At 40.5% G+C, this 25,305-nt stretch overlaps 1 protein-coding gene across 5 annotated transcripts in view; it reads left to right on the forward strand.

Annotated features, from left to right (window-relative positions):
- Window positions 1-25,305, forward strand: part of RSU1 (Ras suppressor protein 1) — a 249,998-nt gene that overhangs the window by 62,942 nt on the left and 161,751 nt on the right. The gene's annotated exons all lie outside the window — the stretch shown is intronic.

Raw genomic sequence — 25,305 nt, forward strand, 5'->3', positions numbered from 1 at the left:
TCAGTCACCCGGCCCAGGGTGGGCTTAGGACCTTCCTCGGAAAAACGTTCAAGCGTGTTATCCCATGGCCGAGGCTCTTCTGCCCTTCTGGAAAGGTTTCGTGGGCTTACTTCTCTCTGCTTGTGCAGACTGTCTGTGCCCTCTAACTTCTTCCGTCCATTGAACTCTATTGTTCCTCAAACCATGAATATTTGTCTTTCTGCTTCAAAAGAGCATCATTTTAAAAAACACATTTAACCCAAAGTTCTTGGAGCAAGTACCTCACATGAGTTTGGTGGTTTGAAAGAGGCCAGTTACTAAAAATTGGAATGAAAGCTCCATGAGAGGGGGCTGGGGTTTTGTTTCTGCTCCCTGCTCTTTCCCCCCGTGCCTGCCAGGTGCTAGGCTTGAGGTGGGTGCTCAAGGAATGAGTCCTGAACAGGTTAATCAAAGGAGGGCCTCAGTTAGCAAGGCGCTTGGATGGCCATGCGCAGCCAGAGTTTGACGTCTGTCCAGAGCAGTGCTTCCGGTTATGGAAGCCACAAGCCACACTTCTAAGTGCTCATGGCTACCCTGTGGGAAAACATAGGTACACAGTGTTTCCACCAGCCGGGATGTTCCATGGGGCAGTGCTGGTCTAAAGGAAAAGCATTCACATGATTTCATGGAACAGACGTCGAGTTTCAGCCCCCCATACCCCATCTCCTTCAGCAGCTTTGTTGTAAAATGTCTGGAGGAATTGTACTGATTTCAAGGGCTGATAAGTAACTCAACACCTTCTCTTCACGGAGTTACAAGTAGACACGTCTTACTTTAGGAACAGGCCGGGAGATCAAGAAAAGATCTCTGCAAAAGTTTTTAAGGCAAAAAACTCGTTGTCAAAAGAAAAGAGTTTGTACAGTGATTGTTAACCATAGGGGATAGCATTAGTAATACCTGGGGGACTGTTGCAGAATACAAATACCTGCTTCTTCCCTGAACTACTAAATCAAAATCTCCATGTGTGAGACTAATTTTTTTTTTTTTTAAGATTTTATTTATTTGAGAGCGAGAGCACATGTGCAGGGAGAGGGGGTAGAGAGAGAAGGAGAGAGAAAATCTCAAGCAGACACTGTGCTGAGCGCTGACCCTGACACCGGGCTCGATCTCATGACCCCGAGATCACGACCTGAGCTGAAATCTAGAGTTGGACGCTTCACTGACTGAGCCACCCAAGCACCTCAAGACTAATTCTTAACATAATTTCGAAAAGCTCACTCCATGCTTCTGGTGTGCATCTTTCGTTATTATGATTAGGAGAAATTTTTTTTTTAAGTATATTTTGTTACTCTTTTGTTTCATCTTTCAAGCCAAGAGGCATGTAGGGCATTAATCAGTGATTTTTTTTTTTTTTTTTTGCGATTTCTATCAGATGCTACTTTGTTAGAAAAATAAACCCAGGTGACCACCCACCTAGGTACTTCTGTATTTTAAAAATCTTAACTCATAATGCTTATCCTATTTAAATATGGCATCTAGTTATATTTATCTAACATTTCTGTTAAGCTCTCCAGTAACAAATTATTATTATTTTTTTATTCAAGAGTAGAATTGAGGAGAAAGTCACTAAATGACTTTATTTTTTAAGGCACACCTAGGCAAGCTTAATCTCAACTTCTGCCTGGTGGCAGCTTCCCCTAGTTACAGGCAAATACTTAGCTGGAAATAAATGATAAACTCCTGGGAGTAGCTATTACAAATCTAATTTAAAGATGAAGACAGATGTATTCTTTATTTTTGAACGGCGATTTTTTTTTCTCAGAATCAAGAATAATATACTACATGAGAATATAATGATAGCTATTGTAATAGCCAGTACATATGAAGGTCTCTGGTGCCAAGGGCTCTGTGATGAGTGCTTTTCTTGCTCTATCTCCCGTAATTGTAAGACTCGTAAGCCGACTTTTTAGAGGTGAAAAGACTGGAGCCGAGGGACACCCATCGGGACATAGCTAGTGAGTCACAGAGGCTTGATTCGAACCCTGTCGGCCTGTTCTCCGGGTCAGGATTCCTAACCACCGTGGTGTTCTCGTTTCCGTTCGTGCCCACAAAAGGATTCCCAGAAAGCGGTTTCCAAGTGTGAATCAAGCCCAGTGCTGGCTTGCCTCCCCAGGGGAGCAGGGGAAGAGCCACTCCAGCGTGTCCAGCTGGGCTGGTGTGTCAGCAGCGGGACCGTAATGACACTGCAGGGAGCAGAAGAGGTGCCCTCAGTGACACAGGTGCTGTTTGGCTCGGCGGTTCCCCGGCGGTTGCTTTGTCTGTGGGGTTCTCCCCCCTCCCCCCGCTGCCCCGGCCTCCCTTAGCCATCCAGCCACAGTGGGAATGTCTTTTTCGACTTGTCCTCGATGGCTGAGGTGAGCCTCTGGAGCTGCCCTGGCTGGCTGATGACTGAGCTAGGGACCGATGAACTTGAAGTGGGTTCTGTGTGTCCCTACAGCATCCCCTGGCTGCAGGTTTGCTCCTGGGTGCGTCTTCAAATGTGGATAATGATCATATGTTCCTATGTATGTTCATATTTTATGTAGCAGAATAAGTGAAGTAAGTGCTTTTGGGATTTCTGTCTAACAACTTGAAGCCTTATTGGTAAGAGTATTTGAACCAAGCACAGGAATCCAGATAAGTTCTGATGTGTCAGGTCTGAAATGTTCAGGGACACAGCAAAATAAAGTTAGGGGCTTGGCTGGAATTTTTTCTTTGTAATTACATTACTTTACTTTTGTTGCAAATCCTGAATAAGTTATTTTACCTGTTGTGCCTGATTGCTAAGCAGCAATGCATTTGATTTGATGTTGGTCCATATACCTATAGCAAATTAGATGCAAACTGGGTTTGTCATTCACCCATTCATTTTTTTTTTTACTCATTCAGACATTTATTAAGTTCCTGCTTTAGGCCCGGTCTTGTCTTCAAGGAACTTACTCTCCAGTAAAGTAAAATTCATTTATTCATCAACTGTTTATTGGGCCCTAGCCTCATGCTTATTTCTTGGAGATATGACAAGGGACAGACACCCCTGTGATCCTGCCTTGGTGGAGGACAGATGTGTGGATGGATAGCACGTCAGATGATAATGCTCTGTGAAAAAAATTAGCATGGAAGGGAGTGTCCCAACTGGTGGGAAGGTGATGATATTACTCTGTTATACAGAGTCAGCCGAGAAAGCCTCACTCGTAAGCTGGTATCATTTGAGCAGACACCTGAACGAGGGAGGGAGCTTTCCTGGCAGCGGGAACAGCGAGTGCAAAGGCCCTGAGATGGTCCGGTGTTGAGTAACAGCGTGACTCACATGGCTGGGATGCAGTGAGCGAGGGGAGAGTTAGAAGAGGTGAGCTCAGTTCGGAGGTGGGGACTAGATCACGTGGGAACTGGTGGGCATCGTAAGGACTTGGGCTTTTGCTCTGAGTGAAGTGGTGTGGCAGGCTGAATAATGGCCCCCAAAGGTGCCCTTGCCCCAGTCACCAGAACCTGGGCATTTGTCATCTTGCATGGCAAAAGGACTTGGCTGACGTGATTTAGAATGTCGAGGTGCAGAGCTTATCTTGGATTACCAAGGTAAGCCCAGTGTAATCATATGAGTTTTAGAGGAGGGAGGCAGGGGGGTCAGAGATAGTAGTTGAAAATGCCATGATTGAGTCAGGAGGTTGAAGTGATGCATTGTGGAAGGGGCCCTGGGGCAGGGAATGTGGGCAGCCTCCAGAAGCCAGAAGCTGCAAAAAGCAAGGAAGTGGATTTCCTCTTGAAGCCTCCAGAAGGAAGGCAGCCCTTCTGCTTTCATTCAGATGGTGATAATGGTCAGATTCTGGGTCTGTTTCAAAGGCAGAACAAATGGGAATTAGTGATGACTTGGGAGAGGGGGAGGGTGGAGGTTGACTGTGAGGTTTTGCATCTGGGGAGCTAAAAGGGTGGGGAAGATAATGGGAGGGGTGGGAGATGTGGGGAGGAGAGGAGCTGGTCATGAGCTGAGTTGTGGATATCCTGAATTTGAGATGCCTTTCGGATGTCTCATTGAGAGGGCACCTGGATAGTGGGGTCTGGAGTTGGAAGAGAGGTCTGGGCTAATATATAATTTGGGGCGTTATCAGCATAAATGTAATGCCACCGAGTAGATGAGATTCCATGGGTGTGACCATAGATGATAGAGCCTTGAAGCTCTCTAGTTCCTAAACAGTAAAGCCAGAAGGATTGGGGACCTTGATGAGTCAGCCTGGCTCCCAAGCAGGTATCTGCGGCCAGCGCAGGGACTGTGGATCCCCCGGTTGGCCCCACAGTGGCTCCTCCATGCTCGTGCAGTGGGCATGCTTCGCTTCATAGGACAAGTGTTTTTCCTGACACGTGCAGTTCAATTCTGCCAGTGAAAGCAGGAAGTAGACACAGCTGAGATCTTCCTCTGAGTCTGTCTGAATCCGAAGAAGGTCTCTTTGGGACCCGTATTTGCAGCCAATAGTCAGTCTCTTCAAAAGAACAGCGATATGACTAAGTGAAGTTTCACCCTGTTGTATTTCGTGGAAGAATGAGTGAGTGGAGTGGAGAAAAGGCCTGCATTGCTAGGGAGGAGGGAAGGGCACATGCCCTGACCAGGCGTCCAAGTAGACGGAACGCCAGAGTGGACGGCAGCCTCACGGTGATGTCAGAGCTGGTGGCTCTCTGAGCTCTCCTCTCTTCCGCTCTGCCTTTTCTCTCATGCACAAGACAGCTGTTGTCTTCTGAGCTGAAGATGGGCAGTGTATGTCTTTGCATGGTCTCTGCTAAATTGTCCAGGGTCCCCTGACTTGTTCTTGCTGGAATCATTTCTGGTTTCTTGGCTTCTAGACAGTCCCAGGACCTCTTCTCCTGCATTTGTCCCCCAGGTAATTGCCTTTGGAGAAGGGAAGGAAGTCAGTCAGCTAGGCATGCAATGAAGCAAAGGGGTTTAGACGTTGGAACCGTATCTACAGCACTTTAAGCAGCCCGTGGGAGGGACGTGTGCAGTGCTGCATCACCTGGGTCTAGCAGGCGGAGTGTCCTGCTTTGTATGCCAGGAATCAATAGGATTTTTTATTACAGAAATAGGAGAAGCATATGTATCCTTTCTAGCCTATTTGTGAAGAGTGGAAACAAACACTCATTCCATTCAAAGAGTAAGTGATGTCAGGAATTGAGAATTTTCCTCCAGTTATAATTGCGTAGAATGAACAGAATTAAGAAAGAAAGGAGATACCAGTCTAAAAAACCCTTTGTGTTATACCTCTTAATTCCTTTCTTTATGGGAGTTGAGGAGCAAAAGAAGAATTCTTTCTTTATGGAGGCAGGCAAGAAGGAAATGCAGTATTCTTTTTGATCAATCAAGTCCCAGATTGTAAGTGTCTTGTTTATTGTGTTTGGTGTTATTTTTATTCAGTTGCTTCCCAGGTATCTTAACCAGAGGTTTAAAAACAACAACAACACGTGTTTTAATGTGTACTATAGGATGTAGAGGCTTTCCTCTTCATCACCAGGTTAGGGTTCAGTGCTCTCTGACTTTGGACAGGTTATTCTACCTTCTGCACCTCATGTGGATGGGGCTCGTAGTAGTCCCTGGTCATAGTGTTGTCTGAAGATTAAAGAATAATCCACATCTAGAACTTAGCCCCATTCCAGGAGTAAGTACAACTGCTCAGTAAGTACGAGGTCAATGAACATAGGTACACAGGTGTGTGTGTGTGTCTGTGTACATGTAACACACACACACACACACACACACACACACACACACACACGGTGAATTTTATACTATAAAATTTTGACTCCCTAAGGGCCAGTTTTCTGAAACTGGGGCTCATCGCAAACAGTCTAAGCATAGCCGTTGCCCACGCCCCACGTGTTTCACAGGAAGAAGGTGAGAAAGCCAGTCTCCGGAGCACATTGATGGGTTGGTTTAACCTGTGGGTAGAAGAATGGCTGTCCATGAGCTTCCTGTGTGGACCGCGGGAAGCAGCACAGGGGCAGAGCAGGGGAGCGGGAGACTGAAGGCCCAGGGGAGCAGCTCCACGTGGCAAACACTCGGGGTGCATGAGAGGCCTGGCAGGAAGTTAGGGCTTCAGTGCCGTCCATTCAGTTCCAGGGTCACAATTTTAATAATAAACTTGTAATTACACAAATTACACTGGAAGGTGGGACGATCTCCGCCACAATCTGTGATAGCTACACCAGGCTAACCAAGGGTAGGACCGCTGGCTGCTTTTTGTTGTTGTTAAGATTTATTTATTTTCGAGAGAGAGCAGGAGTGGGAGAGGCAGAGGCAGAGGCAGAGGGAGAGAGAATCTTCCACAGACTCCACGCTGAGCGCGGATCCTGATGCAGGGCTCGATCTCAGGGCCCTGAGATCACAGCCTGAGTTGAAACCAAGAGTTGGCCGCTTAACCGACTGCGCCCCCCAGGTGCCCCTTGGATGATTTTGCTTTACATCCATTGTAGGACAAAGTAAAATATAAAAATACAGCATTTTATAGGGGGGAAAGGCTCTCTGGATTAAATACTCAAAAAAATACATACCTCCAAAGGCATAATAGTTCATCTGTGAAATGGTTGCCAAATTTCATGATACACCAGTTTAATAGAGCAGTGAGTGGTGAGTACTTCATGGAATTATGAAGTATGCTACTTGTACAAAATTGAATTTGGCCATTGATCATAAACATGTTTTTGAAGTGACTTTTAGGCTAGGTGGAATTACGTAAATACCTCAGTTTTTACATGAAATATAGTTTACTGAATAGTTTCTTAGACTTTAATCTCTGTTCTCTAATGTAGGCAAGGAAAGTTCTTTGGCCACGTCTTAAAGGTGGCAAAACCAAGGTGTATAGGGAGATTGTGACTTGACCAAAGCTATGTTACTGACATGGCTTGATCCCGACGAAATCAGATTTTTAGTTCAGATCTTTTAACTTCAAAAGTAAGCATTCGTCTGAAGAAGATGTGGTGTATATGTACAGTGGGGTATCATAGAGCCATAAAAAAGGATGAAATCATCCCATTTGTGACAACATGGTTGGTGCTAGAGAGTATTATGTGGAATAAGTCAGACCGAGAAAGACACATACCATGTGATTTCACTCATGTGTGGAACCTAAAAAACAAAGCAAATCAACAGAAAGTGGAATCATGTACACAGAATAGACTGATGGTTGCCAGAGGGAAGGGGGTGGGGAGGTGGGCAAAATTGGGGGAGGGGGAGTGGGAGACACAGGCTCCCAGTTAGGGGATGAATAAGTCATGGGGATAAAAGGGGGCGTAGTCGGTCGGACTGTAAAGCGCCCCGGGGTGACAGACGGTGGCCACGCCGGTGGTGAGCACAGCATCATGGACAGAGGTACTGAATCACTGTGTTTTACACCTGAAATTTCCTGAAACATTGTGTGTCAACTATACTCAAAAAAAATTTTTTTTAAAAGGAAGCTAAAAGAACACCCCCCCAAAAGTATTCCCCTAAATAGTATATCCATAAATATAGCAATACTGAAACAATTAAAAAACAGCATTTATTGTTAGATGACAGATTAGAGTGATTCCAGACAGATGCCTTAATTTTTATTCTGTGAAAAATAAAGAAAATGCCAGGACTAGGAAGTCTTGACCACACTTTCAGTTTTGGCTGGAATTCTATTACATGCTCATATGTTTTATTTCCGTGTTAATATTCTTTCGACATACTTCACAAGAAGTATTTCCTATGCTTTGATTCCCATGGTCTTAGTTGATAATCAAAAATGATTCCCGTCAGTCTCCTACATGGTATTTTTTAACAAGTTCCATTTTATATATTTTATTTCAGTGAATTTTTAACCCCAGAAAATGCTCTAAGTGTGGATTTTAAAAATCCTCAGTGAATTATATTTCTGCCTGGTGAGTTATTGCCTTAAAAGGGGTGGGAAGTTACAACACATAAAACGTTTCCATTCTGTATTGTAACTTTCAGGAAGCCCACTGTCAGGTTCAGTGTGATTGAACATGTGCATCAGTCTGTGTTAACACCAACTGGTAAGGCATGCCACTGTTTGCAGTGGACCATTCTTTGATTTAATAGGACACTAAATGTATTCTTGCCCTGGGAGAAAGGCCGGCAGTACTGAGATTCTAGACTTCATTTTTTTTATTCCAGAGGCATATCTGTAACTATAGTTCCTACCATCTAAGTACGTATATAATATCTTACGTTTATGTACCATTTCCCTCAAAGCCGTCTCCTAGATATTATAGCATTCCTGTACTAAAAAAAAAAAAATAAGCCATGTTATACTAACTTAGACCTGAATGGTATTGTATGTGTGAGTGTGTTTTCGAGGGCCAGGGCTGGGATAGGGGGGTAAAGTGGAGGATGGTGTCCTTTACACTGGCAACACCAGAAATTGAGTGATAGAGCCCAAAACTGTGCTTTATCACAACTCATTGTGGCTTTGCTTATTTATGTTTATCTAGACCTTTCCGAGTTGTTCACGTTTTCAACTGAGTATTACTTCCATGAGATGACCACCTGCTGCGCGAAAGCGTCTGATGGTGCCGTTTGTACTTACATAAACTTTTAGGCAGTAGCACGCATTCTAATTTTAGCACACATCCCCATGCTCATTGTCAACATATGTTTCGTGATTTGAATAGAGCCCAGTAACCTCTCTGTTGCCTTTTATATTTGCTATTCTAGGAAGAATGGCTCTTCTCCGTGGACAGCCCCTATTGATCATGTCAGAATTCTGACCTGCAGCTTCTTACGGTGTATTCCTTAAGCGTTTGGGTTTGGGGCACAGTGCTAAATGAAATAGACAGGGTCCCTCCCCTCATAAAGGGCATCTTTGAAGGAAACAACAAAACAAATAGCTGAAAATGACAAACGGAAATTACAGCTGATCCCCAAATCTGTTAGAATGCCAGCAGTATAGTGTTACACTTGAACTTCCATCCTGCAAGGAGTGTGCCACCCCTCCGCTCACCGGGGATGCTGCAGGAGCCTCCTAACTGGTTTCCCTGCTTCGTACCTCGCTCCATTCAATCCATTCTTCACACAGCACTCGATGCTTTTATGAAACCACACAGTGGGCTACATCACTTCTGGGATTAGAATTCTTTAACATACCCTTAACACACCCTCTGAAAGACCCCAGATGATCTGGCCTCCATGTTTTTGTGCTGCTCTGGCCCCTCACTCACTCACGGGCTGCTCTCAATGTCTGCCTCTTAGTTCTTCATGATCTTTGCTTTCTGCTTGGGATTGTCACCTCCCGACTAGTTGCAGAGGTGGTACCTTCAGCTGTCAACTCACATGACACTTTTTCTCAGGGAGCCCTTCCCTGACCATTCCCTGTCCCACTCACTGGTCCCTTCCTGTTATTTTTACAGTGGCAGGTTGTTTTTCTCATGCATAGTTCTTTTATTCACCAAATATTTATTCAGCACCAACCTTGTGTCCTGTGCTGTTCTGAGTCCCTTGGGAGGTATCAGTGGGTGGTGAGGGGGAGGAAAGAAAAACCCTGTTTTCGTGTAGGCTTGGATCTATGATCAGCTCAAATTATGTGTATGACATAATTTTTTTCCATACAAGTAATGTTTTTAGCACCATAAGTAGAAAATAATTTTTTTTTCCTAAAGAATTGCTTTGGTGTTTAGTCAAAAGCTAATTTACGCTTTAAATATAGGTATATCATGTTCCCTTGTTGTACCTTTACAGCAGTACCATGTTGCCTGGAGGACTGTAGCTTTGGAAGAAGTCTTGAAATCACATAGCATAAATTATTTTTTCAAAATTGTTTTGGCTAGTCTATGTCCTTTGTATATGTATACATTTTAGAATCAGCCTGCTGGGGTTTTGATTGGAATTTGACTGAAGTGACAGATCAGTTTGGAGAGCATTTGCATCTTAACAATATAGAGCCTTCCAATCTGTGAACATGATATATTTCTCCATTTGTTTAGGTTTTTAAAATTTCTCTTGGCAATGTTATAGTTTTTACTTGCATATATTTTGTTAAATTTATCCTTAAGTATTTTAGGTTTTTGATGCTATTGTGAGTGGAATTTTTTAAATTTCATTTTTCATTATTGCTAGCACTTAGAAATACAACAACTTTGTGTAAATTGACCTTGGTTCCTATGGTGTTTCTTAATTCCCTTATAAGTCTAGGTCTGGTAGGGTTTTTGTTGGCTTATTTGTTTTGACTTTCTTTTTTTTCTTTGTGGCCTATTTCCTAAGATTTTTTACATACATAATCATCTTGTCTCCCCAAAAAGACCATTGTATTTCTTTTTTTCCAATCACTATTCTTTATTGTTTTTCTTGTCTTATTACACTGGCTAGGCCTTCCACTACACTATGGAATAGAAGCAGTGAAAAGGAATATCCTTGCCTTATCTTGATCTTAGGGGGACAGTATTATTGTTCATTGTTAAATGGATACTAGTTATATGTCTTTAGAAAACACTTTTTTATCAGGTTGAGGAAGTCTCCTTTTATTCTTAGCTTCCTTTAAGTTTTTATGAATGGGTATTAAATATTGCCAAAAGGTTTTCTTGTTGTTGTTGTTTTGTTTCTTTTTGTTTTTGTTTTGTTTTGGTTTTTTGCCTGTCTTGAGGTAATCATATGATTTTTCTCCTCTGGTAGCCATCATCCAGGGTGTCTCCTAATGATCCCTGTATCCTGGTATTCATACACTTGTGCAGTCTGCTCCCATTGATCTCTGTGACCAGTAGAATACAGCAGAAATAACAACATGTCACTTGTGAAACTAAATTATAAAAGACACTGCAGCTTCCACCTTGGGTAGGCTCTCTTGCCCTTTCTCTCTTTCACACTCTCTTGAGTCACTTGCTCTTGGGGAAAGCTAGTTGTCATATTGCAAACAACCTTATTGAGTGAACTTGCCAAGTGGATCATCCAGCCCCAGTCATTGACTAGCCCCAAACTGGCAGCTCGACTGTTTCTTGAAAGACTCTGATCCAGAACTACCTAGATAAGCCACTCTCAGATTCCTACTCTGGGAGAGTGTTAAGATAATAAATGTTATTTGTGTTCAGTTCCAACTTTTGGAGTATTCTGTTATACAGCAGTAGCTAACTAGAACATCTCCTTTACTTGCCAGTGTGGCAGATTACATTGTTCACATATTAAATCAGTGTCATATTTTTATACTAAAGCCCACTTGGTATTACTGTATTATCTTTTTTTTTTTTTTTAGTAAGAGCTTTATTGAAATATTCACATACCATATAATATACACATTTGAAGTATACAATTCAGCATTTTTAGTATGTTCAGAGTTGTACAACCATCACCACAGTTTTAGAACATTTTGATTAGTTTAAAAAGAAACTCTGTACCCATTAGCTATCATTCCACAATTCCCCCATCTCCCCCAAGTTTGGCTCTTATGTTTAGAATTTTGATCCCTTTTGATCCATTTACTTTTTGTATGTGCTTCAGTAAAGGTTCAGTTTCATTGTTTTGCATGTGGCTATCCAGTTGTCCCAGCACCAGTTGTTGAAAAGACTGTATTTTCCTCATTGAGTGGTCTTGGCACCCTTGTTAACAATTATTTGCCCATAGATACATGATTTTATTTCTGGACTCTCAAGTCTGTCCCATTGATCTATACGTCTATCCCATGTAAGTTCTACACTGTCTTTAATACTGTTGCTTTGTATTAAGTTCTGAAATTGGGACATATTAATTCCAACTTTGTTATCCTTTTATAAGATTATTTTGGCTGTTTTGAGTCCGTTGACTTTCCGTATGAATTCTAGGAGCAGCTTATCAGTTTCTACAAAGAAGCCAGCTTGTCTTCTGATACGGATTGCATTGAATCTGTAGATTATCTTGGAGAGTCTTGCTGTCTTATATTAAATTTGAGATCCATGAATATAAAATGTCTTTTCACTTATTTAGATCTTCTTTAATTTCTTTCAACAATATTTTGTCAATTCCATAGTATATGCTTTACACTTCCTTTGTTAAATTTCCTAAACATTTTATTCTTTTTGATGTTATTGTAAATAAAATTGTTCTCTGTACTTATTTTCAGGTTGTTCATTGCTAGTATATAAAATGCAATTGATTTTTATATTGATCTTATGTCCTCTAATGTCGGTGAACTCGTTTCTTAGTTTTAGTTTTTAGTGGATTCCTTAGAATTTTCTCTATACAAGGTCATGTCATCTGCAATTAAAGATAGTTATACTTCCTCCCTTCTAATGTAGATGCCTTTTATTCCATTTTCTTGTCTAAGTGCTCTGACTGCAACCTCTAGAACAATGTTGAATAGAAGTGACAAGAGCAGACATCTTTATCCTATTCCTGATCTTGGACAGAAAGCTTCCAGGCTTTCCCCATTAAATGTGTTTTCTGTGAGTTATTTGTAGATGACCTTTGTCAGGTGTAGGAAGTGCCCTCTGTTCCTTGTTGTAGGATGATTTCATCATGAAAGGGTGTTGGATTTTGTTTAATGCTCTCTCTGCACCTATGGAGATAATCATATGGTTTTTGATTTTTGTATTTTTATTTTTATGTATTTCTGGATTTGATTTGCTAATATTTTCTTGAAAATTTTTTTACTTCAGTTCATGAGGGATATTGTTCTCTACCTTTCTTATAGTATCTATGTGCAGTTCTTGTATTAGGAATATCCTGTTCTGATACAATTTGTAAAACTGATATTTTTAAATGTTTGAAAGAATTCATTAGTGAAGCCCTATGGGTCTTGAGTTTTCTTAGTGGAAAAAGTTTTGAATGATGAATTCATAATTCATAATTTTGTTTTCATAGATATAAGACTCCTTAGCTTTTTCTATTTCCTTGAGCATTGGTAATTTTGTGTTTCTTCTAACTTGATCTGTAGCATCTATGATGATATCCCCATTTTTATTTATGATACTAGTAATTTGTGTTTCTCCTTTTTGCTTTTAATTGGTCTCCCTAGGCTTTATCAGTTTTATTTCTCTTTTTAAAAAAGTGGTGGTGTTGATTGAATTCCTTTATTCTTTGTTTTGTTATTTCATTGATTTGCTTTTCTTTGCTCACTTTGAGAATAATTTGCTCTGATTTTTCTAAATTCTTTAGGGGAAAGCTTAGATCATTGATTTTGTCTTTCTCCTTTCCTAATATGAGCATTTATAGACCTAGAGAAATGTATTTCTCTCTAATGGTTGTTTGAGCTACATCCCACACGTTTTTATGTTTTAACTATCATTCATTTATTTTTATTTATTTTTAAAGATTTTACTTATTCATTTGAGAGAGAGACAGAGTATAAGCAGGGGGCATAGCAGAGGGAGGGGGAGAAGCAGGGAGCCCCATGAGGGACTCGATCCCAAGACTCTGGGATCATGATCTGAGCCGAAAGCAGATGCTTAACCTACTGAGCCACCCAGGCGCTCATAACTATCATTCATTTAAAAATATTTTCCAGTTCCCTTGTAATTTCTTCTTTGGCACGTTGGGTTATGTAAAGATTTTATTTATTTTAGAGAAAGAGAAAGAGTGTGTGCTTGAGTGGCGAGAGGGGCATGGAGAGGGATAGAATTTCAAGCAGACTCCACACTGAACATGGAGCCCAATGCAGGGCTCCATCTCACGACCCTGAGATCATGACCTGAGCCCAAACCAAGAGTCAAATGCTTAACTGACTGAGCCACCCAGGTGCCCTGGCATGTGGGTTATTTAGAGATGATTTGTTTTTGAAGATTTTGCAATCATTTTGTTATTGATGTATAATTTAATTATGATCACAAATCATAATATGTATGATTCTCCTTATTTAAAAATTTTATAGACTTGTTTTATGGCCCAGCATATTGTCTGAATTGATGAATTTTCCATATACACATGAAAATGTTATGTATCCTGTAGTGTTCTACAAATGTCAAGTCAAATGGGTTGATATGTTAAAATCTCAAGTAACAATGTTATAATTTCTTTAAGTAAGCTATCTTTTAAATAAGTTAACAAAAAAGAAAAAAACTTTAGTATTTACTGACAGACATACCATTTCTAGTGCTTTTTACCCCTTGATATAGATCTGAGCTTCCATTTCATACTCCTTTCATCCTGAAGAATTTCCTTTTATACTTCTCGTTGTATCACTTGACCACAGATTTCTCAACTTTCTTCATCTGAATTATCTTTATTTTGCCTTCATTTTGAAGAATCTTTTTCTAGATATAAAATTTTAGATCGACAGTGTTGTTTTTTTTCCTTTCAGCACTTGAAGGGTAGTGTTCTTTTGTCTTCTACTTTGCATTGTTTTGGTGCCATTTTTACCATTGGTCTGTGTATTGTGTCTATTTTTCTATGACTGCTCTTAAAATTTTCTGTTCATCATTGGTTTTCAGCAGTTTAATTATTTCCCTTCCTGTTGTTTCCTTTGTTTCTACTTCTTGAGGGTTTTATAGAAATTTTTTGATATATGGGTTTACAGTAATCATCAAATTAGAAAAATTTTAGCCAATATTTCTATATTTATATACTTACCTACTTATTACCTATTAGGGACCTAGCTTTCATTTCTCTTTCCTCTCCTGGAAGTCAGATTCCACTTATGGTAGACTGCCTGATATCTTCCACAAGTCAACTGCATAAAACTTTCTTTTTGTTTCTCTTTAGACCCTGTCCCCCTTTTTGTGCTTCAGTTTGGGTAGTTGGTTTTTTGTTTTGTTTTCTGTGTCTTCAAGTTAACTGATCTTTCTGCAGTGTCTAATCTCCTGATAAGCCTGTTCAGTGAAATTTTCATTTCAGATCTTCTGTCTTTCAGTTCAAGTATATCCATATAGTTCTTCTTATAATTCCACTTCTCTATTAAACAGTTCCTATTTATTTCCTTATTATGTTCACATTTTCCTTTAAATTCTCGAACACATTTTAAACAAGTGTTCTAACATTTTTTGTCTGCTGATGTAATATCTTAATCTGTTTCTGTTGACTGATTTTTCTCTTGTTTATAGATCACCTTTTCCTATTTCTCTGCATGTCTAGCATATTTTATTATAATGTCATAGTAGATATGAATAGTATATTTTTGAATGTGTAGATATTCTTGTCTCCTTTGGTAGGCTTTTGAGTTTCATGGGGGAAGCAGCTAGTTTCTTTGTGACCGCTTGATTTTTTTTCAAGGCCTCCTTTTAACCTTGGTTAAAAGGTCCAGACTAGACTTTACCTGTGGACTCGATTAGTCCTTTCCTAAGACCTCTGGCATCTCTGTTGAATGACCAGGGTGTTCAGTGAAGTCTCTCCTCTCTGGCTGATCTGGAAATGAATGTTTCCTAGCCCTGTGCACACTCCGGTAATTGTTTGGCTTTGTCTCTTCTGTAGTTTTTCCCTTGTTAGTTTTTTTTTTTTTCCCTCCTTTCTTTCTTAGCCTTGTCCTGGACATTACAGTTATTATTAAGCCAAAGACAACACGGGAACCCCTGTGCAGTTATCTGGCGCTCTTTTTCTTTATAGCTTCTTTGTTTCTAGTACCCTGCCCTACTAATTCCTACTGCCTTAGTAGCCTCAAACTCTGATCTCTCTCCTTCACTCAGCCGTGCCACCATATTGTTTGATCTCCCACTTCCTACATGACTATCTGGAAACACTTCCAGGGGAAAATTAGGGTGATCATAGGGTTCCACACGCTCACTTCCCTTTTCTCAGGGATGAGTCTGGTGCTGTCTCTTGCCCAATGTCTAGAAGCAATTATACATTTTTTTCCGGTTACTTTATCATGGCTAAAAAGCAGAAGTCTGGATTAATTTTTGATAATTTTCAGTGTGAACAGATGGAAAATAATTATTTTTCTGCCTCTTTCTTGCCTGTTTACACAGTCTCAAGAAGTTATTTTTACTGTTTATCCTCTCAACCTTGCACTCACTGGCTAGGTGCTGTAGCGGGCATGGAAGTATTACAGTTGTCCTTTTCCATATTACTTGCAAATGTCAAGACCATTTCCCCTTTCATTCTTGGTATTACCCTGCTTTTAACCACAGAATAATCTCTTGGTCTTAATTGCTTACTTACTTACTTCCATATTATTATTTATTAAGTGAACTCTGTGCCCAACATGGGGCTCAGACTGACGACCCTGAGATCAAGAGTCACATGTTCTACAGAGCCAGCCAAGTGCCCTGGTCTTAACTGCTTTTTGAATTATCTCTTAATCCACTGTTACAGTTAAGACCATTAAGTTTGTGAAGTCTGCCATAAAAAGTGCCACAGCGTGGGTAGCTTCAATAACAGAAATTTATTTTCTCCCCACTTGTGGAGGCTAGAGGTTCCAGATCATGATACCGGTCGAATTGATTCCTTCTGAGGGCTGTATGGGACAGGTCTGTTCCATACCTCTCTCCTTGGCTTGTAGATGGCTGCCTTCTCTCTGTGTCCTCATGGTTGTTCCTCTTTGCACACATACACACATAACTCTGTATGTTCAGATTTCCTCTTCCTAGAAGGACACTGGCCATATTGGATTAGGACCCCCCCCCCCAATAACCTCATAATTTTAGCCAAATGACATCTGTAAAGACCCTATCTTCAAATATAGTATCATTCTGAGGATCTGGAGTTAAGACTTCATGAATTTTAGGGGAGAAGAAACAATTCAGCCCATAGCACCAGTCATTTCTCTCATCTCTTTATTGGTGTAAAACTTGATGTCCTTTGATATTTCATTGTTCACATGCTTATTTATGCCTTTAATCCCTTTTAATTTTTATTTAAATATTTCTTTAGGTTTTTTTTTTTTTTTCAGAGAGGGGAGGAGGGGCAGAGGGAGAGAGGATCTAAGTAAGCTCCATGCCCAGCACAGAGCCTGATGTAGGGCTTGATCTCAAGACCCTGAGATCATGACCTGAGCTGCAATCAAGAGTCCAATGCTTAACCAACTGAGCTACCGAGACACCCCGCCTTTAATCCCTTTTATTTTGCAACAATAGGTCATGTTCCCTTAAGCCATCATTTTTCATCTTTTCAAGAATCACCGACCCCTTTGAGAAACCACTGAAACCTATAGAGCTACTCTCCCCAAAATGTGTATTTTCATATAGGAAATTTTACATATAACTTGGGGAATTTTAAGATGCCCCACATCCATCCATGGACCCTTAAATGTAGAGTTCTCACCCCAAGTATTCCTTGTTTTAACCCTTCAATTCTTGGTTCTGTTAGCTGTTTTGGCATCATTTCTGTATATCCCAAATCTTCTTCTGAGTCACATGCAAATAAAGAACATTGAGCCCAGGATACATGAATGGATTGTGCATAAAATTATAGCTGCAGAAAGAGAAATCTGTCACTCATGTGGTCAGCTGTCTTTCAAATCCAGTTCATAGGATATAGCGGTAGATGGTCATATATAAACTTTAAGGAGATGTTGGCTTTTCCCCCTTGCATTTAAAAAGGTTATATGCTGCAGTGTGAGAGAAATAAATCATGATTCACTACAAGAACAGCGTTGCAGTCAGTTACATAGATTGCCAGTGAAGCACTAAATCTGTCACTTTGTGTGTTCTGACCATATAACAGTTGGAATGGTGTTGGAAAAGAGGACTGACTAGAAACAAAAGAAGCAAATATAGTGGCAGATGCAATTAGCAAGATCAATGGTTGGTGCTAAAGGTTCATTGTTTGGTCATTTCAGTTGACCGAAGGAAAAGCAATTGCTATCCAAAACACTTTGCTAGCTCTAATTTGCTGGAAAAGAATGCAGAAAAGTGAGTTGCCCAACTTTACAACAATGTGGAGAATAGTTTTCAGCTATGTTCTTAGGACAGTGACCAGAAGATCAAGTTTATTCTTTTTATTCATGGCTTTTAATAGATAATACAGAACTTTTGTTCACTCCGTATACTTTTTTAAAAAACATTATTATTATTATTATTATTATTATTATTATTATTATAACCTTAGCTGTTCACCTGCTTCTTTAACAAAAATCTCCTGGTCTGTCTTTGAATCCTTCCTAACACTGTTTTGAACCTCAGTGTATCACAACTCTCTTCTTACTTCATTCTAGCAGATTTTGTTCTGTCAAATCATAACCTCTGGACTGCATGAACTGTGGCAAAGACCACTTTGAACAACAAAGAATTTTCTCTGTCGCTACGATTTTTGTAAGTTGGCATTCCATTGTCTTAAATTGAGTAGTTTTTTAAGTGTGTGACCTTGAAAATGTGTCACTAATAATAATCGTGATCCCAATAGCTACCATTTATGAGTACTTGCCTCTTTTAAATCAGATAGTTATTCCCAACTAAGGTATTCCCGTGAGGTGGAGTGACTGTTCTGCCCATTTTACAGCTGAGGGAACCAAAGGCAAGAGGAGGTGACTTGACAGAGTCAGACCTCATGCTTTTAACCATTATGTATGCTCTGTGGCAGTGATTAGGAATCAATTAAATGCTTTTTATCAAGTGCACATTCTCTAATATCTTCCCAAGCCTTGTGAAAGACACAGTTCCTTTTTAATGGAGCCAATAACCTAATGAAACCTGAAGAACAGTTAAGAAACTGTTAAATTGGGACACCGAGTATAACTACAGTAGGAAAAATATCATTGTGGCTTCACATAGTCTAACAATGGAATATTATGCAGTCATCGAAAGGAATGAAATCTTGCCATTTGCAACGATGTGAATGGAACTGGAGGGTATTATGCTGAGCGAAATAAGTCAATTACAGAAAGACATGTATCATATGACCTCGCTGATACGAGGAATTCTTTTTTTTTTTTTTAAAGATTTTATTTATTTATTTGAGAGAGAGAGAGAATGAGAGATAGCACGAGAAGGAAGAGGGTCAGAGGGAGAAGCAGACTCCCCGCTGAGCAGGGAGCCCAATGCGGGACTCGATCCCGGGACTCCAGGATCATGACCCGAGCCGAAGGCAGTCGCTCAACCAACTGAGCCACCCAGGCGCCCGATACGAGGAATTCTTAATCTCAGGAAACAAACTGAGGGTTGCTGGAGTGGTGGGGGGTGGGAGGGCTGGGGTGGCTGGGTGATGGACATTGGGGAGGGTATGTGCTATGGTGAGTGCTGTGAATCGTGTAAGACTGTTGAATCACAGACCTGTACTTTTGAAACAAATAATACATTATATGTTTAAAAAAAGGGGGGGGAAGAAGATAGGAAAGGAAAAATGAAGGGGGGGAAATCGGAGGGGGAGACGAACCATGAGAGACGATGGACTCTGAGAAACAAACTGAGGGTTCTAGAGGGGAGGGGGGTGGGGGGATGGGTTAGCCTGGTGATGGGTATTAAAGAGGGCACATTCTGCATGGAGCACTGGGTGTTATATGCAAACAATGAATCATGGAACACTACATCAAAAACTAATGATGTAATGCATGGTGATTAACATAACATAAAGAAAATAAATATGACATAATTCTCTTAATAGAAAAAAATAAAAATAAAATAAAAACATATCATAGACTAAGGGGCTTAAACAACAGAAATTTCTCACCATTCTGGAGGCTGGAAAGTCCAAGATCACAGTGCTGGCTGATTTGGTTTCCAGTGAGGCCCCTCTCCCTGGTTTGTAGAAAGACATCTTCTTGTCATGTCTTCACTTGGAAGAGAGCGCGGTCATCTCTCTCTCTTATGTCTCTTCTTATAAGGCCACTAATCTCCTTCATGAGGGATCTACCCTTGTGACCTAATTACTTGACAGAAGCTCACTTCCAAATACCATTACATTGATGGTTAGGGCTTCAGTAATAACAGGACAGTCAGTCAGCCTATAGCAAGTGGAAATGAGAGTTCAGCTGGCCTTTAAAAAAAAAATGCAATGATATATATTAAATTATTACATTTCTTGACTTAAATACGCATTTTATCTATTATTTTGCCATCATTCTTACCTCCTCTTATACCTTCCTTCATCACTAAACACAACTCCTATCTTGCCTTTCATTTAGTTATGTATTCTGTGACTGGTTGGACAACTTTGAGCATCCCAACAGTGGAACCTGCTAATGCTGTTCTTTACCATTTAGGTCAGCTGGTTTTCAGAGTTTATGAGCTCATGCACTACTTAAGGAAGCTGATGAAGGCTGTAGATTCTCTCTAGAAAAAAAAATGTGTATACATGACCATTGGACCTGATGTTAAAAATCTGCCCTGTGCGCGCTTTCTCTCTCTCTGCAAAGGGGGACACCGGGGGGGCTCAGTTGGTTAGGTGTCTGACTCTTGATTTCGGCTCAAGGCATGAGCTCAGGGTCCTAAGATCGAGCCCCGTGTTAGACTCTGCTCAGCAGGGAGTCTGCTGGAGATTCTCTTTCTCCCTCTGCCCCTCCCCCTGCTTGCATGCTCGCTCACTCCCATGCTCGCTCGCTCTCAAATAAATAAATCTTTAAAACATCTCTGCCCTGACCTCACCCTATCAACTTAATTACTATTAAAGGGCATGTACTTTTCATCTCTCAGTAAGAAAGATTATCACAAGAACACATGTTTCATAAGATGATGGGTGGCCAACCATATGAAAAACTAATCAACCTTATTATCAGTCAGAGAAATGCAGGTTAAATTGTATTGCCATTTTTTAGTATATTGCTTAATGAAGACATTAAAATAGAATAATACAGAGTGATGGTGAGGGTTTGGTGAAATGAACATTTTCATACATTGCTGTTGGAGGGTAAATTAGTGTGGTCGTCCCAGACTGTATTTTAGCTGTATCTGTCAGGCACTGGGGAAAGCTCCCCATCTTTTGTTGTAGTATGTTTCTTTCTGGGGATCTGTCCTAAAGAAATAATCCAGAACTCAGTCAAAAGTTTATACAAAAATATATATATATTGCAGCAGTATTTAAAGGGAAAGTTTTGAAGCCACCTTAAAGTCCAACGATAAAAGAATGGTTAAATAAACTATGGTAGAATATGGAATGTAAAATGACATGGGAAATGCTAACAACGCACACTGTAAGGTTGAATTTACAGTGTGATTCTGATTATAGGGTATGTTTATATAGCTACATTAAAATGAATTCATCAAAAAGTTTTTGACTAATACCTTTATATATTGGGACTCTAGGTTATTTCTATTTTTCTACTCTTTTTTTTTTTAATTCTTCAAAATTTTTACGGTGTGTTTGTGTTAGCTTTATTAACTATATCAAGTTAGCTTTCACTGCACAACTAACTGCCCCCAAACCTAGTGGATTAAGACAGAGCCATTTTATTTGCTGCCACTTTGCTTGGTCCAGACTGTCTCAGCTGGTATTTACTTCTCACGGATCCGGGGTCAGCAGTGGGTTGGTGATTGAGGATGGTCTCACTTACATGTGTAGGGGCTGGGAGGCTGGCAGTCAAGCACTTGCCAAGTCTCTGCTTGGCTCACATTTGCTAATGTCCCATTGCACAAAGCAGGTCATGAGACTGAGCCCAGGATCACTGTGCAAAGGAAGTAAGGGCAGGGTCACAGGGGGGATTATTACAAAGCTGTTTTTGCAAGCCATTTTTGGCATAAACACGAAGCAAATGCCATTTTAAAAAAATTATGAGAAACCCCTTCCTAACCTGATGTCCTGACTTGACCGCCTCTGAGAGTCATAGTGTCTTTGTGTTGATGACATCACACATCTCCTTTGTATTCCTTCGTGGCTGTGATGAGTAGGGAAGAGAGCAGTGAGCACATAACTGACAGGCAGTTTTCCGCTGGTTTTCCAGCCTTCCTGTCCCCCCACCACTCCCTTCCCCAGTAGGAGTAGCCAGGGGGCTTGGGATTGGCCAACAATTTTTTCTTTCTCTTTGCCTGAAACTTCTCACACACACAGAAGACAACCAACAGAATAGAGTGGCATGGAGATTAATAGGTTTAACAGAAGAATGCCTATTTCTCAGGTCTGATAGGAAGGGCGTATTTGTTTTTATACTGTTACTAATGTTTTATAGCTTCTGTAAGAATGAAGGCATATTTTGCAAATTTTCTGTGTCAAAGTAAAAATGTAATATGTTACTCTCACTTTGTGTGACAGAGAGTTAACGATGTTCGTAGACATTTTATGACTCGTCTCTTGAGGCATTTTGAAAAAGGTGATGTGAATAGCTGAAAGAGTTAACGTAGTTAAGCACCCGGAATATTTTTTCCACAGTGTATTCGATTCCTGTTGGCTCTGTAGTAGATCGCCACAAATTTAGTGGCTTGAAACAATACCAGTGTATTCTCTTATGGTTCTAGAGGCCAGACATCTGAAATCAATTTCACGGACCCAAAATCACGGTATCAGCAGAGCTGGTTCCTTCAAAAGGCTCAATGAGAGAATCCAGTTCCTTGCCTTTTTCAGCCTCTAGTGTTTGCTGCGTTTTTTGGTCTGTGGTCCTCCCACTGATTGCTCCCCGTCCCTCCTAGCAGGACCACTGCAGTGACATCAGGCCCACCCAGGTAATCTTCCCATTTTATAATCCTTAACTTACTCACATCTGCAGAGTCCTTTTTGCCATATAAGCTGACATTCACAAGTTCCGGGGATTGGGACCTGAAGATATTTGGGGTGCCATTGTTCTGTATCACACATAGTAATGGACACACGAGCTTCCTAATGCAACTATGTTTGTGCACATCATTTCTTTTTACCCTGCTTCTTGGTGGACCCACCTCCCATCCTCCAGAATCATGTAACCTGGCTGGTATGCATGGTATCTATTGACTTCCGGATCCTAATTTCACTGGGATTTGAGTCTGCATTTGATGATGGGCGTAGGTGTGTGTCTGACTTGAGTTTCGTTACTCATATTGAGGAGAAATGAAGTTTGTATTGCTTGCTTCACTCATTCTACATATTGGTATTATGACTAACAATTTTTAACACAAAACTATTTTGAAATAAGAGTGTTTGATGATATATTTTGACAACAGCCAGAGGGGGTGAGTTACAGATACCAGCTTAATAGTCCAAACCTGAGGAATCAAACAAAGATGGCATGTCCGGGAATATCACTCAAATGTCAACCACAAAAATGTCTTTAAAATAATCTCATTCAGAAGACTTGAATCTTCCTTACTTACAGTTTTGAAATATCAAAGTTTTTAAAGACAGGGAGTCCTAGGTTACCTCTTTTTCAGAGATGCCAGATGTGAATTAGGTCCAGTTTTTAGTTTCTCCTCAGATAATTTTTCAAGTTTGTGGCGGTGTTTTGGATCGTTATCAATATATCAAGGTGCTCTTCCTCCCCCATGGCTCTCCACAGCCTGGCATCGGTGTGGTTGCCTTCGTACCTGTTCCTGAAGGATGTCTGCAGTGAAATTTGGTTGTTTAAATAGCATGACTTGTCATCTAAAAGTAGAAGTCATTAGCATGGTGCCGTTTGGCTAGAGGTGTCTTCAGTACTGTTTTTAAATTTTTCTTATTTTATCACTTTACTGTTAATGTTTACTCATTTCACCACTGGAAATTTCAGGGCCTGGTTCCCAGTATGGTTCTGGAGTAAAAAAAATGCAAAACGTTCTCCTAAAGAGTCTTGAAGAGTCTTAAGAGTCTTGAAACTTGTGCCAAAAACAGTGGCCTGAGTTAGACATACTGTGTCTTTTGAGAGATGTGAACTTTGAACTTCCAGCTCTCTGATTGCCCTGCACGGTTAGTGATACTTAGATGTTTGTAGCTGTAATCCGCGGCTGAACAGCCGTCCACTGTGTTTAAGGAAAAGGATTTCTAAAATTCTTGCTAGCTTATGTTTGAACTTTAATTGGCCTTCACAGTGATTATGAACTGACCAGAAACACTCATCTCAGAAAAGGTAGAGTTTGTTTTTGTTTAATGTAAAAACTGAGTTGGGTGCTTTGGGAGGATTCGTATCCATTTGTCTCCATTCCACTTATCTCCTCCACATAATTATTACAAAAGATGCAGCCAGGCGAAACGTCCTTGCTCTTGCCTCCCAGATATGTTGACTCTCAAGTCAGCGGCGGCTGTCACTGCAGGGGTGAGGGTGGCAACTGCTCCTTCACTGGTGGGCATCTCCGTGGACACCGCCAACTGGCAGCCTGCATTGGGATATGCAGTAATTAGTTGCTTGAAACTCTTCCCTTGTTAACTCCAGGTAAGTTATTAGAGAAAATGTCCTGGAGTTCAGAGTGTTGGTTTTGATTAACAAGAAAGCAGGTTTAGCCATCGGAATATGTCCTCTGTTTATAAAACAGTTAGATCCTGCACAGTTCCTTTCCTTGTGCAGGATCCTATTTTGTCATAAAGGCAGGAGATCTTCCCTGAACCCCATGGCTCACTTGGTCCAGTAGATACAGATTATAGATAATGAGGTCTGTGTTTTTAGGTACATTAAAATTTAGGGCCTTTTTTTTTTTTTTTTTTTTTTTTTGGTGGGGCTAGGGATGGTGGGGGACAGAATGAAGAGATACCAGCTAATTCAGTTTGGAAAATAATACACTCTATTGCTATTACACAATAATTTATGTTCATTATTTTAAATAAAACAAAAAGGTCAAAAAATTCACTCAAAATCTCAGCAACTTAATTATTATATTTCAGTGACCATCATTTGAGAGGAGTCTCTTGACGTGGACAGAAGGGTATGTCAAGAGGTAGAAAGGCAACTATATAAGTAAAAAATATATATATTTAATGGGGGAGGGACATAGGGAGAGAGAGAATCTTAAGCAGACTCCACACCCAGCATGGAGCCTGACGTGGGGCTCAGTCTCGCAACTCCCAAGATCATGACCTGAGCTGAAATTGAGAGTTGGACACTTAACAGACTGAGCCACCCGCGCACCCCAAAGAACAGTGTTTTTTAAAATATTAAATTTTATTTGTATTTTTTAAAGAAGATTTTATTTATTTTTTTGACAGAGAGGGACACAGCAAGAGAGGGAACACAAGCAGGGGGAGTGGGAGAGGGAGAAGCAGGCTTCGCACCGAACCGGGAGCCCAATGTGGGGCTCGATCCCAGGACCCTGGGATCATTACCTGAGCTGAAGGCAGACGCTTAACGACTGAGCCACCCAGGCGCCCCAAATGTTATTTGTCTTTAAGAAAGGAAAATCAAATGAAGAACAAACAAAAATTATGGATAACATTGAGGTGTCTCATACATAGTTGTCAATCTGTATATATAGATAGATATCAAAGTTTTATACATAAATATATGTAACTATCTTTTTAAACTTTTTTTTTCAAAATGGGTTGATGGCTGTTTGACTTCTTGCTTAATTGGCTAGATTTGATTGTTAGGTAGTTGTTTTTCAGAGAGACTCTTTTATGTCCCCAGTTCTTGCATACTTGGGAATATCTGCCCTTTCTTATTTGATAAGTAATTTGGGTATAAAAATACTGAGTAACCTTTTCTTTTCCTAGAACTT

This window comes from Callorhinus ursinus, unplaced genomic scaffold (assembly GCF_003265705.2).
Source record: "Callorhinus ursinus isolate GAN/ISIS: 27379988/994484 unplaced genomic scaffold, GSC_fseal_2.0 scaffold36, whole genome shotgun sequence".
Classification (NCBI taxonomy): Eukaryota; Metazoa; Chordata; class Mammalia; order Carnivora; family Otariidae; genus Callorhinus; species Callorhinus ursinus.